Source organism: Sarcophilus harrisii, chromosome 1, assembly GCF_902635505.1.
Source record: "Sarcophilus harrisii chromosome 1, mSarHar1.11, whole genome shotgun sequence".
Lineage (NCBI taxonomy): Eukaryota > Metazoa > Chordata > Mammalia > Dasyuromorphia > Dasyuridae > Sarcophilus > Sarcophilus harrisii.
In genome coordinates, this window is record NC_045426.1 from 418,977,149 (window position 1) to 418,994,425 (window position 17,277).

Sequence of the window (17,277 nt, forward strand, 5' to 3'; positions counted from 1 at the left end):
GCTTATAGTAATTTTCAGACAATCAGTAGAAAGGAAACAGATATAAGGCTGTGAATTTGTAATTTTTGATCCATTAGTGAACGTTGGTCTTTTTCATTATCATTAATGATCTTTATAACCAAAGAAATTAGTCAATTATTCACAACCATTGTGAAAACCAATAACAGAAGAGACGCCATCATGTTATAAATTATCCCTTTGGCATCTAGAGAGCCTCAGAGCTGCCCAGCAGCACTAATATCAAGTGCTACACTGCAAGTATAAGTCATTCACAGAGGTAAAGCAAAAAAAATGCTCAATATGAAGAAATATGTGTAGGACTATGAATCTACTAATATATGCAATTGGAAAAAAGATGCCTTTTTTACTTTTCCATATAAAGTTAAAATTGGCTATTTTCATTATCTAAGGTTTTTTTTTAATATACAATCACTCTAATTTTTATTATCTGGTGATTAAAAAACACAATAAATCTCAAAAAAAGACATTAACTTAATCAAAGTTAATTGAGAATATGAATATAAAGATAATTCATGTTTCTGACTTTAAGTGTCAGTATACCCAGTGCTGGATTAACATTCAAAATCTAATTTTATGGGATCTTTAATAAAGAGTTAAAAAAAAAAGGTACAAAAGAAGACATGAGGAAAATATCTAACTTACCAGTAGAGGATAAAATAGAAAGTTTTTGAATTTGTAGTACAGGCACACATTCATTATATAAAACATAATCATAACTTTATTGCTTTTCCCAATTCTATTCTAAAAATATATATTTAATTAAGTGTTTTAAAAATGCAAATACATCCTTAAAATATAATTTTGGCAGTAGCATAAAGACAATTACCCCAAATGGTTTAAAATATAGATAGATATTATTTAATTCATTAACAATTTAGTGGTTTAATTCTGGCAGTTAAACGATGCAGTGGTCAAACAAAGTATGGGGCCTGAAGTCAGGAAAGCTTGAGTTCAGATCTTCCCTTAGACATGAGCTATGTGATACTGAATAAGTCAGTTAACCTCTGTTTGCCTCAATTTCATCATATCTTAAATGAGTATAGTAATGGTACCTATGAACCAAAGTTGTGAAGATCAAAAGAGATATATTTTACAAAGTAGTTTGCAAATTTCAAAATACAAGCATTAACTATTTTATTATTATTATTATTATTATTATAGAGAAATATTCCCCCACTAAAAATGGTATCATTTTTAAAGTAGACTAAAAAAATTGTAATACAGAATTTCTCACCCAAACTTAATTGCTAGATGTTACTTTAAAACTCATTTGTCTATCCTCCATTATATAAGTGAATTTATCCCTTTTTCATTTATATGATTTTTTTCTTCTTTGCATCATAAATAGATTGTTTTCCTTATTCCATTCTATATTCTTATGTTTCCTCTCTTTGTTCCTTTCACAGCTTTACAGAGAGAAGAAATACTGAAATAAAACTAATGTAACAAATGCCAATAAGATATAACTTAATATAGCCTTACTCCTATAAGTATAGCACTTTTGTTTGATCTTATCTAGTTTTTCAATTCTATTTGCAATATTTTATTTTCTCTTTCTAGATTTGCAATATAATTTTTGCATGGTTTTCCATTTGTGTTTTCTTTCAGAAAATGATGGTTCTTTTCAATTTGCTCCAAAATTATAAGCTTTATGTAATTAAAAACATCTTAAACACTTGTATTCAAGAGTTTTTTTCCCTTTGTTTGTTTATAAGCTATTCATTTCTCTAAGACTACTTACTTAGCCAGATTAAACAGTGATCAAGAAGATCAAAATAAAAAGAAAAATAAAAACAATAAAGATAGTAAGCTTCTCCACCCATCTTGTCATTTTTCAGTTTTACTTCTTGGCTTTTTCTTTTCTTTCTTTTTCTAACTTTTTGATAATTAAAAAAAATTAAACAACTACAATATGTGTTATGTACACAGCGGCTGAAAAGAGAGGATTAAATATAAAACTTTAAATTTAATTTCAAGAAAGCTTATATAATAAATAATATGTAGTATTTTTAAAGCTATCTAGATTTTTTCTTTTGTTCTCTGCTGTTCACTCTTTTTTATTCTCCTTTCTCCCCCCAACAGCCTAAAGAAGTTTACAATTAAATATAGATATATACACATATACACAGATATCTATATCATATATATACACATGTATGATCATTGTATTATATGTAGGACTGTACAATTCTAATTTTATCCTAGCATTTATTTCTCTGAAGGTGAGTAGCATCTTCCTTTTTAAGTCTAGGTCTTTTCATGTTTAAGTTAACCAGCTCATGATTTCCCAAACCAAAATAATATTCCAGCCCAGTCACATATTATTGATTAGAAAATCTAATCCTCCTCCAATTTTCTGCATTTCTTCCATTCTTGGCTATATAGGTTATATTTATACAAAAAATTAATTTGAAATAATTGAATTTTTTTTCTATTTCAACAATGATCTCATCTCATAATATAATTTAAAGTCTGATACTGCTGAATCTATTTCCTTTACATTCTTTCCAGTAGTTTCTTTGAAGCTCCTGATCTTTTGGGTTTTTTTCAAATGAACTTTGTTATCATTTTTTCTAAGTCAATAAAATGTTTTTTAGTAATTTAATTGTGATGACATTGAATAGATAGATTAGTGAGGTAAAATTGTCATTTTAAAAATTAGGTGGCTTTACCTATCCATGAATAATAAATATTACTCCAATTAATTAATTCTGAGTTTGTCTATATAAAAAAGTGTTTTATGTTTATGTTCACATAGTTCCTGTATCTGTTTTGGTGACTAAATGCTTAGTCATTTTATTCTTTATAGATATTCTAAGACTATACAATAGTATAATATTGCCAAGTCTAGTGTAGTTTATTTTTCACCTTTGAGTAAACTATTTTCTGAGATCATGATTGCTTTGTAAATGTTAATTTCTACTTTTGTCTTTGATTATATGTATATATATGAATAGAGCATATAGATATAGATATATATGTGAAGAATATTTGTGTATCTACATATACATATAAATGGGCATATATGCATGAATGTGTATAGATTTACATACAATATCTATATCTATCTATAAAATATATTTCCTTCTTTAATCCATTCTCAAAAAGAGTCATTTCAGCACTACTTACCCTTCCCCCCCCCCTCGCTTCTTTTGTATCAATTTTTCCTTTTATGCTTCATTTGAATGACATAACTATTTTTTTTATTTCTCCTTACATAGCTTTATTACTATTTTTAGAATCATCCTATATACACACCTCAATCCATGCCTCTGTTTCATGCTATCCAAATACTGATGATAATCATGAGGGCTGCACATATACCAAATAAACAATTTGACCATATTTTACAATTGGTTTTTAATGGTTACCTTATATTTCTCCATTCAAAACCAGAATTAACTTTGCTCTATATGTTACCTTTTGTTTTGTTTTGTTTGCTTTAATTTTTAACTTAAATAGAAAATAAAGAAAATTAACATATATGCAGCAGAACATAAGAGAAAATTAAAAATATGAAGCAATAAATTTCCATTTCAAGGAAACTTATATAATAAATATGACACATTGTCTTCACAGCTGTTTATCTTTGCTTTCTTCTAGGTTTTCTTTTGTTTGCTGCTGCACACTTTTTTTTAACTTTATTTTTTTCACTTTTGTCCTCTACTTTCTCGTTTCCACTAAAATTATGTATGTTTACAAACCCACAAATGTGTATATGTATGTATACACAATATGCTTATATATAAATACATTGATAAATATATATATTTTTATGTGTATATATATATGTAAGATTATGCTATGCATATTTCCAGTTGTCTTTTCTTTCTCTGAAGGTGGATAGCATCTACTTTCATAAGTCCAAGTCTTTCCATATTTTTCTCAGTTTACCACTTCATTTCCTGTATCAGAGTAATAATTCAGCCTTATACTATCTATTTTAGTCTAAAACAATACTGAGTGATATGGTTGCCTTGTATTATAGTTTCCCTATTTTTGTCTTTTACTTAAATCTATTTTTATTTAACTTTGAGGTCTTGATTACTAATCCCTGCTTTTTAATATAATATATATTTTTTTAATTTTGTGTTTATTATAACATTTCCTGAAAGCTACATATTGTTGAGTTCAAATTTTTAATCTGCTATCTATTACCATTTTATGGGTGAATGCATCCAATTCGCACTCTAAGTTATAATTACTTGTTAATTTTCTTCCTTCCCATTTTCCTCACTATCCTTCTCACATAAAAAATTAATCTGCTCTCCGTTTCTATTTTATATGTAAATTTATGTTGTTCTTTACTTTTTTACTTTACTTGCCATCTTATTGATTAAACTTTCCAACCCCCAAAATCCCATTAACCTCTTCTCCTTCCCCCATCTATGCCCTTGTCCTCTATTTCTTTCTGAACGTAGAAGACTTTTACACTCTTCTAGATATACATGTTATTTATTCTTTAACTCATTCCCTATTGAGAGTAAGGTTTGGGTACTACCCAGCCTTTCTCCTACTTCTGTATCATTTTTTTTTTCTTTTACCTCATTTGTATTAAACATTTCCTCCTTTTTATCTCTCCCTACATATTTTTTTTCCAAAATCATCCAGGTTAAGCTTTTCTTTCAAACTACCTAAAGCAAAAATGACAGTAATAAAAATGTTAATATTTTCATATATGCTGATGATAGAGAACTTTACCCTATTCTTGACAGAGAATAATTACTGTCCTGGATATCATCTTGTTCCCCACAATCCTTCCTATGCATGCAAACTTTAGCTGTCCTTTCTGCCTTGGAACTGAAACCAGGAATTCTGCTCTTGTTAAAGTTCCATGGCTAATAGGTTCCTTGCCTCTCTCTAAAGCACTCATCAGGTATGTTCTAGATCCTATATTTTCTAGCTACAGGCTAGTATTTGTCATTCACAACTGTGCTTGACATCCCTCAACAATGAACGGTTCTTCAATCTTCTCCTATTTAGCTGTCAGGCTCTGTACAGTCTGTAAAATTTTTTAAGGCTGTGGTTACCTCTCTATCCCACTGTCCCCTAGGGCTTGTTATTTGTTAATTCTGTCTAGTTGGCCTGGAGGTTCTTGCACTTCACTCAGGCCAAATCTTGGCTCCTAGAGAGTGATCTTTCCTGATTCTATTCAAATTGTCTTAGGCAGAGTACTCCTGCTACTCTACCATTGCTCCAAAATTCTGTTCCTCAGATTTATCTTGTCAAGTAATTTCTTCATTTAAAAAATGTTTTCGTCATTCATAAAGAATAAAAAAAAATCTATGCAATGAGTTGCTTAACTCTATCTAGAATAGGGTAAAATTCTTCATCATTAGTACTCTAGAATCATGGGTTTTAATTGTATTTCACTTATATTTTCAATTTCATTTCCAGAAATGAGAACTTATAATGTGTTGAGAAAGGTCTTATTGATCTCATCTCCTCTATATCTGTATTTCTCTGCCTTTCTGAATGGAGTGTCTAGGACTGAAAGAAATGATTGGGTTTAGGTTCTATTTATACTATGTCTTCTTCCTTCATTAACTGGTGACTTCACATGGGTATTGACTGCAGTTCTATCTCCATCTACTTATTTTTGCATTATGACCAGACATAAATTATTGCCACCACTAGTTATGATTCTAAAGGACTCCAAATGGATATCAGAGATATTTCTATTTACCTGTAACACAGTCTCTCTAAAGTAGATATTCTGTCTGGGTCAAGATGTTTCCCTTATCTCTTAACCTTGAATTAGAGAGGAGTAATTGTTTCTGGATTCTTGAGGCCCTTGATCTGTCCACAGTGCCTAGCTATGTGTCTGTATATAGTGGTCTCTGGAACTAGCTATGTGATTTGCTGTGATTCCAATAGATCAAGGTGGACATCATGCTATTTTTAGGTTCTATTTATCAGTACTAATGCTGATTTCCTTTATTCTTCCCTATCCTTGCTCTTCTCACTCCCAATCAACCCTTTGAAACACATTTTTTTTGTTGTTTTCTTGTTTAATTCGATCTAAATGGAAAAACATTCTGGTGATATATTTTAAATCATCTTGATCATTTTTTCTGTTTTTTTTTATATATCTTTTCTGGGTATATTTATTAGAATATTTTTATGTAGCCATTCTAACCAGAAATCCACCTCTCCTTAATCTTAAGGTTTCAATGTAGACTTTGGAATTTTACCTGGAATAATTACTGCTTGCACTGGAAAATGAGTGAGTCAGTCCTCACTTCATCCATTATACCAGCTGTCCCACAGTTATCTTGTTATTTACTCTACTTCCACAGATTTACCACTCTCCCTTCCCCTATAACTGCTTTCCGCTTCTTGGTCAGAGAATGATAATCAAAATATGACTGTCTTTATGGAAACAGACATAATGACCTATACTGCTCTGAGTCCATGTACAAACCAACATTTCTTTCTCTCACTACATTTTTCATTTCATGGTGTATTCCCTACTAGAAGGTATACTCCTGACTGGAAAACAAAGTACAATATGCCAAAAGAAATGACAAACTATGGTCTTAGAAAAATATTCTAGACCTGCACAGAATAAGGAGGGAAATGAGCAGAACCAAAAGAAAGCCGTATAAAATAATAGCAATATTGTTTTAAGAACAACTATGAATTACTAAACTATTTTCAATGTTGTATAATCCTAAATTACTGAAAAGCACCTATGAAGGAAGATGCTATTTGCATCTAAAAATCTAATAAACACAAATATGAATGGAATGATTTTACATATGCATGCATATACAAATGTGTGTGTATATGCATGCATATGTAAAATGCTATCTCCAGAGTAGGGGAAGAGGGGAAAAATGAAATAAAAAGAATATTATATAATAACTTTATTATATATTTAATGGAAATAGCAAGTTATATGTAACAGATTTGCAGTTTCATGTGCAATCATCTTTTTTCTTCCTATTCTACTATGCTGTTGAAGGCCACAGATAATAGAGAAATCCCTGGAAAAGGTATAAGACCCTTTTGTCCTTGGAGAACTCTGCTAATTAAGTCTGATTTGGCTTCTCTATTCCTCCTGAAGGTGGCAGACCTTCTGAGAAGTTAGGAGCTGTGTCTAACTTTGCTGATTACTAGTCCAAGAATCATTGGAAGAAGGCATAATTACTGACTTTCAAGAAATGTGTCTGGAGGATATCTGCCAGACATTCTATTATCTGTTATTTGCTATGTGAATACCTTTGTGTATGATGTATTGACTATTGTTAGAATACCGATATAGTAGTAATCTAACTGAACACTTAGGCATTTTTTAACTGATCATGTAAACTTTAAGTATATAAGCACTGGTGTAATACTGAATAAATCAGACTCCTGTCTCACTACCCTCCTGAGTCTTGCCTCTTCACTCCTTGTCCATGAAATATGGCACGGAGCTAAACACCATAGCTCTCCCATGAGTGGATCTGGACCCTGTGTTATGGAAATGTGTAATATACATTCTAACTCTAAATTCAGATTCTATTCTCTGAAACATTGTAAAAGTAAAATAATCTACAAGCCAATTAGCCAAACCTTCAGACAAGGGGATGGGGGGAATCCGATTACAATATTGTAATTATTTTATTACTTGTTTAGAATAAAATAAAATATTTTTATTTTTGCATCTAAAAATCTAATAAACACAAATATGAATGGAATGATTTTACATATGCATGCATATACACACACATTTGTTTCTAAAGGTAGCTATCTCCAGAGTAGGGGAAGAGGGGAAAAATGAAATAAAAAGAATATTATATAATAACTTTATTATATATTTAATGGAAATAGCAAGTTATATGTAACAGATTTGCAGTTTCATGTGCAATCATCTTTTTTCTTCCTATTCTACTGTGCTGTTGAAGGCCACAGATAATAGAAAAATCCCTGGAAAAGGTGTAAGACCCTTTTGTCCTTGGAGAACTTGTTTTATTACTTAGTTTTTAGTTTACATGAAATCATAAGAATGAATCAACTATTTGCACACATTGGGTCAATATAGCAATAAGAAAAGATAAATTTTTATTTTTAAAAGTCAAATTTTATTACTTGTTTAGAATAAAATAAAATAAAATGTATACCTTCATCACATTTTTGAAGCCTAGCATTTCACAGATTCTTTAAAACTTATGTTGATTGATTAATGTATAATCTTATTAATTAACTACAATCTTATTATTCATATGATTGCAGTCTTCCTCAAATCTCTAATTCTTCTGGTTACCCATTTAATTTTTCCATGATTGTTAGAATCTTTACAAAGTGTTAACTCACTGGAATTGATAGAAACAATGCTTAAGTTTACACCTTTGAGAGTTCACACATTAGCTCACGCATTAGAGTTCACAAGTCCGGGAGATTCACAAAGTTACACCTCTCACAATCCTACTCTCTCAGAGGAGTCAACCTTTGGGTTGACACCTTTAAGAGATCATATATAAGAAGCTCTTAGAGCCTCAGTCAGGAGTCAGTGAAGGAGTCACTTGAGGAGATTGAGAAGCTAGAGACTGCAGTTGGGCAGAACTGGGGATTCAGAAGAGGAAAGGCTGAAGCTGTCAAAGGCAGAGGCAAAGGACTAGCAACAAGAGCTCTCGGAACCAAGGAAAGCTTACCGAGCTATTTTGGAAGAGACAATAAAGGACTGAACTTTAACTCCTGGCTGTGTTTGAGGTAATTATTGATCTGAACTGAAACTAAGGCTGCCTCCAGAAGCCGCCCCGAGAAATTTGCTCCCAGAGAACCATCATATAATAGAAAAGAAGAGAACATCACACATGATCATCAAGATTGTTTGCCTTTTGCTATTGATTTAATCTATTTTCACATTTTTACATGCAACTATTTTTAGTCTCAGACTAATATCATATAAAATATAGGTGCTGAGCAGATGTCTGATGCCTTGGTTTCAGGGGATGTAATTATATATGCACTCACAAAATCTTATGCTACATATCATTGTTCCTTGATTTTAAATTAACTTTTAAAATACGTGTATCTTCAGTGAATATGTTTTATGACTTTTAAAAATAAAAATTTATCTTTTCTTATTGCTATATTGACCCAATGTGTGCAAATAGTTGATGCATTCTTATGATTTCATGTAGCAATGTTCTAAAGATAGAAAATTAAGTGGTATTCATTTTGTGATCAATTATTAATTTATTTTTGAAGGAGAGACTTGCAATAGAGCTTGACACTCAATAACAGAGTGACATTGATTTATCCAAAATATTTTTGTTTTAATTATTATTTGACTGATCCCATATTTGGATTTACAATATTGTAATCAGATTCCCCCCATCCCCTTGTCTGAAGGGTTGGCTAATTGGTTTGTAGATTATTTTACTTTTACAATGTTTCAGAGAATAGAATCTGAATTTAGAGTTAGAATGTATATTAGAGATCATCTCACAAATCATTTAAGGAATAAAAAAATGGAAAATCAGTATGGGGGGAAGTGGTATTGAGTTTAAGTGATTTCTGTAATTTCCTATTCATAATAAATAACAGAAGTGAAATTTAGATATGTTCCTCTGGATTTCAGCAAAATTTTAAATGCACCACTGTCTCAGCATAAGGAAATCAGCATAAGCCCTTCTGAAAAGCTTTAGTTTGGAAACAGATTTATCTGGCAAATGGAGAGAGAGTTTCCTTTGGAAAACTTTTTAGATTTGACCATCATGGCTATAGATAATATTTAGTCTGTTTTTGCCTCTTCCTACCAAATTCCTGCCCTCAGTCACCATACAATTAACTTTAAGAAATGATGCAACAGAAATTCAGCTTTATGTTATCCCAGTTTTCTACAATAATAAAAACAGGGAAGTTCTATCCTGTCATTGTATAATAAAATTATAGTTATAGTAGAGGTTCCATATGTAATATTAATTAGCTAGAAAAGTAGCTTTGATCATTACATTATGTATATAATTTACAGAAATGTCTACTAGCATCTAGTTTAAGACAAAATACTTACTGAAAACATGGAATCACACATTTAAGACCCACAGGCATTTTTCTTTCTCATTTTCCCTACTGAAACAAGTTCTAACACCAGGAAAATATAAGAACCTAGTAAATCATCAAAGAGAGCACATTTCATGAGAATTTATTAACTGTCAGACTTTAGGAGTCCAATAATCTTTACATTACTGGAAGTATATTAACATTAGAAAGTCATTGCTATATCCTCGAAGGTCTACTCCTAAGAAAAATGACATTTCTCATCTTTAGAATAGTTATTATTTTTTTTTTTACTATAGGATAATGGCCTCATCATACTGACTTCCAAAGCAATTCATGTAATGTACATATGGTGAAAATTTTCTCAAAGAAGGATATTTTTGAAATAATTTGTTACAATATTGCTATTTTCAATTATTAAAAATCATGTCTTTTATTTTCATCCCAGAAAACATTGGGAATGATTTCATGTGCTCTCATCAAATTGTATATAATTAAAATTGTACATATACAATATTTGCTTGTAATAAATTTCTCAAAGGGGAAACATATTCCTTTGCCAGAGATATAGCATAATATTTTTAAATTAGCAAATAAGATTGTTACCCTTCTCCCCCCAAAACCCAAAACAGTCTGATAAATCAATAAGCATTTATTAAATACAGAGTATCTGATAACCATTGTGGTAAGAGCTGGGGATACAAAGAGAGAGAGAGAGAGAGAGAGAGAGAGAGAGAGAGAGAGAGAGAGAGAGAGAGTAGACTTTGTTTTCAAAGTTTCCATAGGCTAATGGAGGAGATGACATAAAATAAATTGGAAATAACCAATAGATAAAAACTTCTAGCTGTAAAGAGTCTTAGGAAAGGCTTTTTGTCATTAGTAAGATTTTATCTGGACCTGAAGGAATCCAGGGAAATTAAAAAGCAAATATGATGAAGGATAAAATTTCAGGCTTAGGAAATATCCATTGAAAATTAATGGAATTGGAAAGAGTATCTTGTTGGACATGAAATATAGACTGCCAATCGTAATTATTTTTTAAATGAGGCAGGAGTGTCAGGAGTGAGAACTATAAAAATCTTTCTCAACCTTCCACAGTAGTCTCAAGTTCCTTCCTGTTCCTACCTTTTATATGACTGAGATGACTTTATTTCTTGCAGATACTTCTAGAGACACAGTTGATGGTACTGCATTCTGATATTCCATTTAAGTATTCTAATGCTGCTTGCTAGGCTCTTAGACATTCCTATTATTATTTGCATATTTGGAACTCTTCTGAGGAGCTCTCCTAGTACAGAGCTATGCACAAAGGAAGCTGCAAGAAGACTATGAAAAGATAAAGGACAACAAAATGTGATTTAATCTTGCTTATGTGTATTCATCTACTATTCACTCCCAAAGGATTCTAAATTTGATTTTCTTTTATTATAGATTCACTATCTGTATTTGTGGGAAAATATATCCCAGATTTTGAGGGAGGAGGGAAAATTTATATATTAACTGTTCTTATCATACCTCTTTATTAATTGTCTTATGGAGGCTTAAGCTTATATTCAGGGATATAGCTCTGGGATAGCTTTCCTCACAGGATTGCTTTTAAAATTTAGTTATTTTTATTTGTTTTTCAGTTGTGTCCAATTCTTTGGGATCCTTTTAATATTTTCGTGGTGAAGAGTCTGGAGTAGCAAACATCAAACTCTATCCTTCTAGTTGAATCCAAGTCCTGGAAGAATCAAGAATCTCATTCAAAATTAAACATACTTATTGAAATGGTCCATATGGTCCATATGCCTTCAATGGGAAAAGTAAAAACATAGAGAGATTGTGAGTGAAGGAAAACAATGATAGCAACAAGATGAAAGTGGCCAGGGCAGACCCATAGGAAAAACATACTTGGGAAACAAACAAATAAAGAAAAAGTGTTGTCAAAGCACAAGTGGAAATCATCTGATTGTTTTTGGTTGAACAATTATATTGCTCCTACCAAACTTGATCTTAGCTGATCTCCATTAGGCAAACAATTTCTGTCAGCTGCTCCCTAGACACGTGGTTTGTAGCCAGATTCGATTTGACTGGTGTCCACTAGTTGCACATTTTTCACTACATGGTCCTGGGAATTGTCCACATGTAGATATGAAGTAACTATTAGTTTCAGCTGCAATCATTCACTGCAGTACTATCTATTATTTCCTTGCTTTTATAAGTCAAAGAATCAAGGATTTTAACTTAGGCGTTTCAGAGAAATAAACAATCAAACTCACAAATACAGAAGCCTTCACTTCAACTATAAAACTATAAGAATGTTCTCTGAGGTTCAGAATTTTCCTCTAAATAAAGACTTTATGTTAGTTTAGCAATAGTTGATTTTGTTGAGCTTTATACTACCTTATATATTCACTACTGTACTTTCTTTCAGAAATATATATGTATATATTTTTAAATCATTTTATTCTCTGTGTCCCTAAGATATGATCTGTAAGCAAGAGACAGCCTGCTATGGTAGGCACAGTATGTTAATATTAGAGTCAGCATGAGTGATATTCAAATGGATTTTGAACTCAAATTCTAATGGACTTTTAAGAAATTAAAAAAGAAAGAAAGAAAGAAAAGAAAAGAAACCCAACTAGGGTTCCAGTTGAATGGCCCACTAAAGAAAGAGTTGGACCCAAGGATAACTGTTCTTATAATTAATTGTTTTTGTATTTTATAAAATAAATGCTTTCATCAAATTTTACTCAAATGACTGGGTATTATAGTGTAGTTAAGAAGAGAGAATTATATAGTTTTTGTGAGTAAATCCATTAAGTAATAATATATTGCAGTATATTCCTCTCATTGTAGGTCTATGATAAATTCTTGAAAGTGTATAAGTAATATGGATGTATTTGAATCAAATCATATTATCAGTATAATTTAAGAAATGCTTTTCAAACTATATTTGCCCCCACCAGTTTTAAGTTGATCTATCAAGGAGCATATATTAATAATCTACTATGTGCCTATCAAAATTCCATTTGCTAAAAATACAAAAACATTGAAGGAGATAGTATGCTCTCAATGAACTTATTTTATTCATTCAATAAACAAGAAAAGTTTGCTTTTGACAATGTATACCTATTTTCTCCATAAAATAGATTTAAATGAATCAAAAGAAAGTATCTACATGATTTTTGCACACATAATTAAAATATATGGAACTGTTGTACACTACACATTTTATTTATATGTCTCTGGATATTCTGGATAGTCCCATAAATCTTGTATATCTATATAATCCCACTGACTATACCAATGCCTTATTATTATTTGAGCTACCCAATATCCCTCACAACTGGGTTATTATCACTAAGCACATAATAAATGGTTGCTGACTAAATTTATGTCAAGGATTATCAGGTACATTGATTTTTGATGTAAACCCAAACTCTTTAGTATATCTAAATTAAGAGATTAACATTTGTTCCTATGATGTTTGAGTCAGTCATTAAGAAGTTAGAAATTAACTTTAGCCATGTAGAATTACTGTCTCTTCTGAAGGAATCCAGAACACAAATTGGCATTAATTCTTTAGGAAATGTGTGACACCTGAGAAAATATTTGTTTGTTTGTTTGTTTTTTCTGATTAATGATTGCCAAACTTCAGTGGCTTTTATTTGTGGTTGTTTGTTTCATTTTTATTTTCTTCTAAAGGGGGAAATGATGACTATCTAATTGATGGTCATAATGATAATGATAGTGAAGATGAAGATTATGTTTTCTTGTCTATTTTATTTGAGAGTTTCAAAATTATTCCTTAGCTGTATTTAGTGACTCAGCATGGGAAGATATATCTTCAATTTGTCCACAGCAATTCTCTTGTATGAACTGGAAACTTCTTATTCCTAAGAAAAATGAATCAAAGTGGGGCATGGGAGCATTTCTGCTTTTTGTTCATGTTGCTTCTTAACCTGTTCATCTTTTCTCCAATTCTTAGTTTTCTAATAGACAGAAAAGAGACTCATAATGAATTCATTAATTAAAAAATTTTCAGTTCTTACTGTGTGGCATGAATTGTGCTAGCCACTGGAATTACAAAATAAAAAAAAATTAAAAACTGCCCTTTCCTTAAAATAATAACCACTTTATTAATACTGGGTCCCTAGAAGATTACAACCTCAAAGAATGGCAAATATATCAGTTGCAGAATTCTGAATGAGTAATTATAAGCGGAGTATAGAAACCTTGTCTTCAAAAATAGCCTAAAATTTCAACTGTGAATTTTACTTTAAAAAACTTGCAACTCATCCCAATTTAAATCATCTGTCTAACCACAGATTATCTATTCATGCTCTCCCCCTACAATTCTTAAACTCTTTTTAGAAAATAATGTTGACATTTGTTTGTTTGTTTTTCAGATTTCTTTTTGTTTAGCTTTTCTTTTTCACATTTCCCATTTCCTTAAAGGCTAGACTTAGGAAATTCTGCCAAATCCCCATCTACCATGTGCCTTAAATTGACCCTGAATTTGCCAATATCCTGTCAATGTTATGTCTGTGATAATATCTGACAATCTAATCCATATATTGGGAGAGCTACTGTAAAATCTCTTTTTCTTGTGTGAGAGCACCAAGAATTAGCCAGAGTACCTATGAGTCCTTCAATTAGCATCAACAAAAGTCTCATTAGATTAGAAATGAGTAAATTTCCTTAGTAGATTTTATCCATTAGGGATGTTAATTTCAAATTAAATTTTAATGCAGTAATTTCTTCTTCCTTATAAATTGAAGAATAAGGATGACCTTGATTCTTTTTTCTTGGTTGGAACAAATTTCTCTTGAAATTGCAGGCATTTTATGAGACTTACTTGATGTTTAAGTATAGAATTGATTTGTTTGATCACTTACTTTGAGGTTTTCTTAGGAATCAGTGAATTTAGATATTTTTGTAAAGAAGGAAACATTTTTACTAAACTTTCAATTCCACAGTCTTGTTCCTTGATTCATAATTCTTTTATATTTTGAAAAAAAACACATGCAAAAATTCATCAATAATTCATGGATGTTAAAACATACATGAGTTTTTCTTTTGTAGATATAATTTTATTTATAGGCCTGTGGAGCCCCCTAGCATACATATTAATGCAATTCTTAAATGGCGATAGAAATATATTTAGTGAATAAATAGTACATATCTTTCATAAAAGTACTAAAACTAAAAACTCATGTTAATTAATTTCTCACATATGAACTAACAACAAGCAATTTAACACAATTAGTTCTAGCTGAATTACAGCAGAATTTTAACTAAAATTTAGCAGGGATTCAAATCACTCCTACATTTGACATATATTTGCATTTAAATATCTTTTAACATTGTTTCTAAATTATTAGTTATTCAGGGAGCAAAATTTATGATTATTACATTGAAGCTTTAATGAAAAAGGGTTGAGCATATTTTAATATAATTTCATGATTATGAGAAATGAGAGTAGATTAATAATGAAAAATTCATAATACTATTTTTCATTATAGCTGGGAGGCTAAGGAATTAATTTTATAGAATAAGAAATGAAAATATGCTTCTCATTTTAGAAACCAATGCTTAGATCAATGTAATCAACCCAAGCTATCAAATACAATGTCATCTATTCATCAATTTGTTCTATACCTATATTTGCAGCTCTGTATTGGATTAAACTATGTTTCATGCCATCTACATAAGAATTAGATTATGGCATCTAATTATTAAGTATTATATTATTTTAAGATAAAATATGTGTGATCTTATAACTTCTATTTTCTTATGTTATCGTAAGAATAATTGGTTTCCATCACTAAAAAACAAAAGAAAAATTTTAAAAATGACTTTCATGGGTACAATCCTTGGAAACTGGTTAGTTTAACTACAATTTGAGAAGCTTCCTTAATCAAATAGATGGTAATGTATAAGTCATGATCTGATTGTTCTAGATAATAAGAATAACTGATTAATAGAACTTTTTGGCCTGATTTAGTATTAAATTTGAAATTATAAATCATGGGACACATTCTCTGAAGGAGGAAATTTTCAGATGGACAAAAGGAGAATATGGAAATAAATGTTGGACATAAATAAGTTTTAGAATATTATGAATGTTGGCTTAGGTCTATGAAGTGGAATGTATTTTATTTAAAAAATACAGGTTAACAAGGAAGTGAGCCAATGAAATAATGAACACTAAGTGCAATTAAAGGTGAGCTCAAGTACCAATTGTACCTGAAAAACTTAAAGGACCCAGAAGATCTAATAGTATTTATTATAGATCTTCAAAGGTGATTTAATGGAAGGATATATGTGTGTGTGTGTGTTTGTGTGTGTATGTATATCAATATCTCTATATCTATGTATATAAACATCTCTATATACATAGATATAGAGATTTTGATATACATTCATACCTCTTTGTATAATGCAATTGCTTTAAGCTGATAATATGCACAGAAATTACTGCCTCATTTCAATGGCTGTTCAGATTTTTATATATTATGCTGTCTAATATTTTCTTATTTATTATATATTTATGCTTTCTTATGTGTAACAAAGTATAGCTGCTTAATGTCTTGTTTCATTTCTAGTGGTTTCTATGAATACTTAGTAAGTGCTTAAAAATTCTAGTTTTTGAGTATGTTTTCTATTTTTTTTCTCATCCCTTTAAATGTTCTGGAGTCTTATTTCTTATCAAAAAGGTAGGATCAGCTGGTGTGTTGTGAAATGCCCATTGTCAAGGATTTTCAACATGTGCCTAATAAACCTACTCATTAAATAGCACATATAGATCTGACAATTACAGGCAAAACAAACAAACAAACAAAACAAGATATTTTTTCTCCCCTTATGGAACTTCCCTTTTAGTTCTATGTCTATTATGACTTCTTTGTGAAAAGTAATTATAGCATGGAATATTGCATGGACTAGCTCCAATTTCTAGGCATGCATCTTCACAAATAAAGAGAGGCAGGAAGTGGCAAAATATTTTTTTTTCCTTATGGGATTAATCTCAGGTCTAGCACAAGGTATGTTTTTTAATCAAATCCAGCCATTGTAGCAGGCTTTTTATTTGCAAAAATATATGCATGAGTAATTTTTCAACATTGACTCTTGCAAAACTTTCTGTTTCAAATTTTTCCCTCCTTCCTCCCATCCCTATATGGCAGGTAGTCCAATACATGTTAAATATGTTAAAATATATGTTAAATCCAAAATATGTATGCATATTTATATATATATATATATATATACATGTAATGT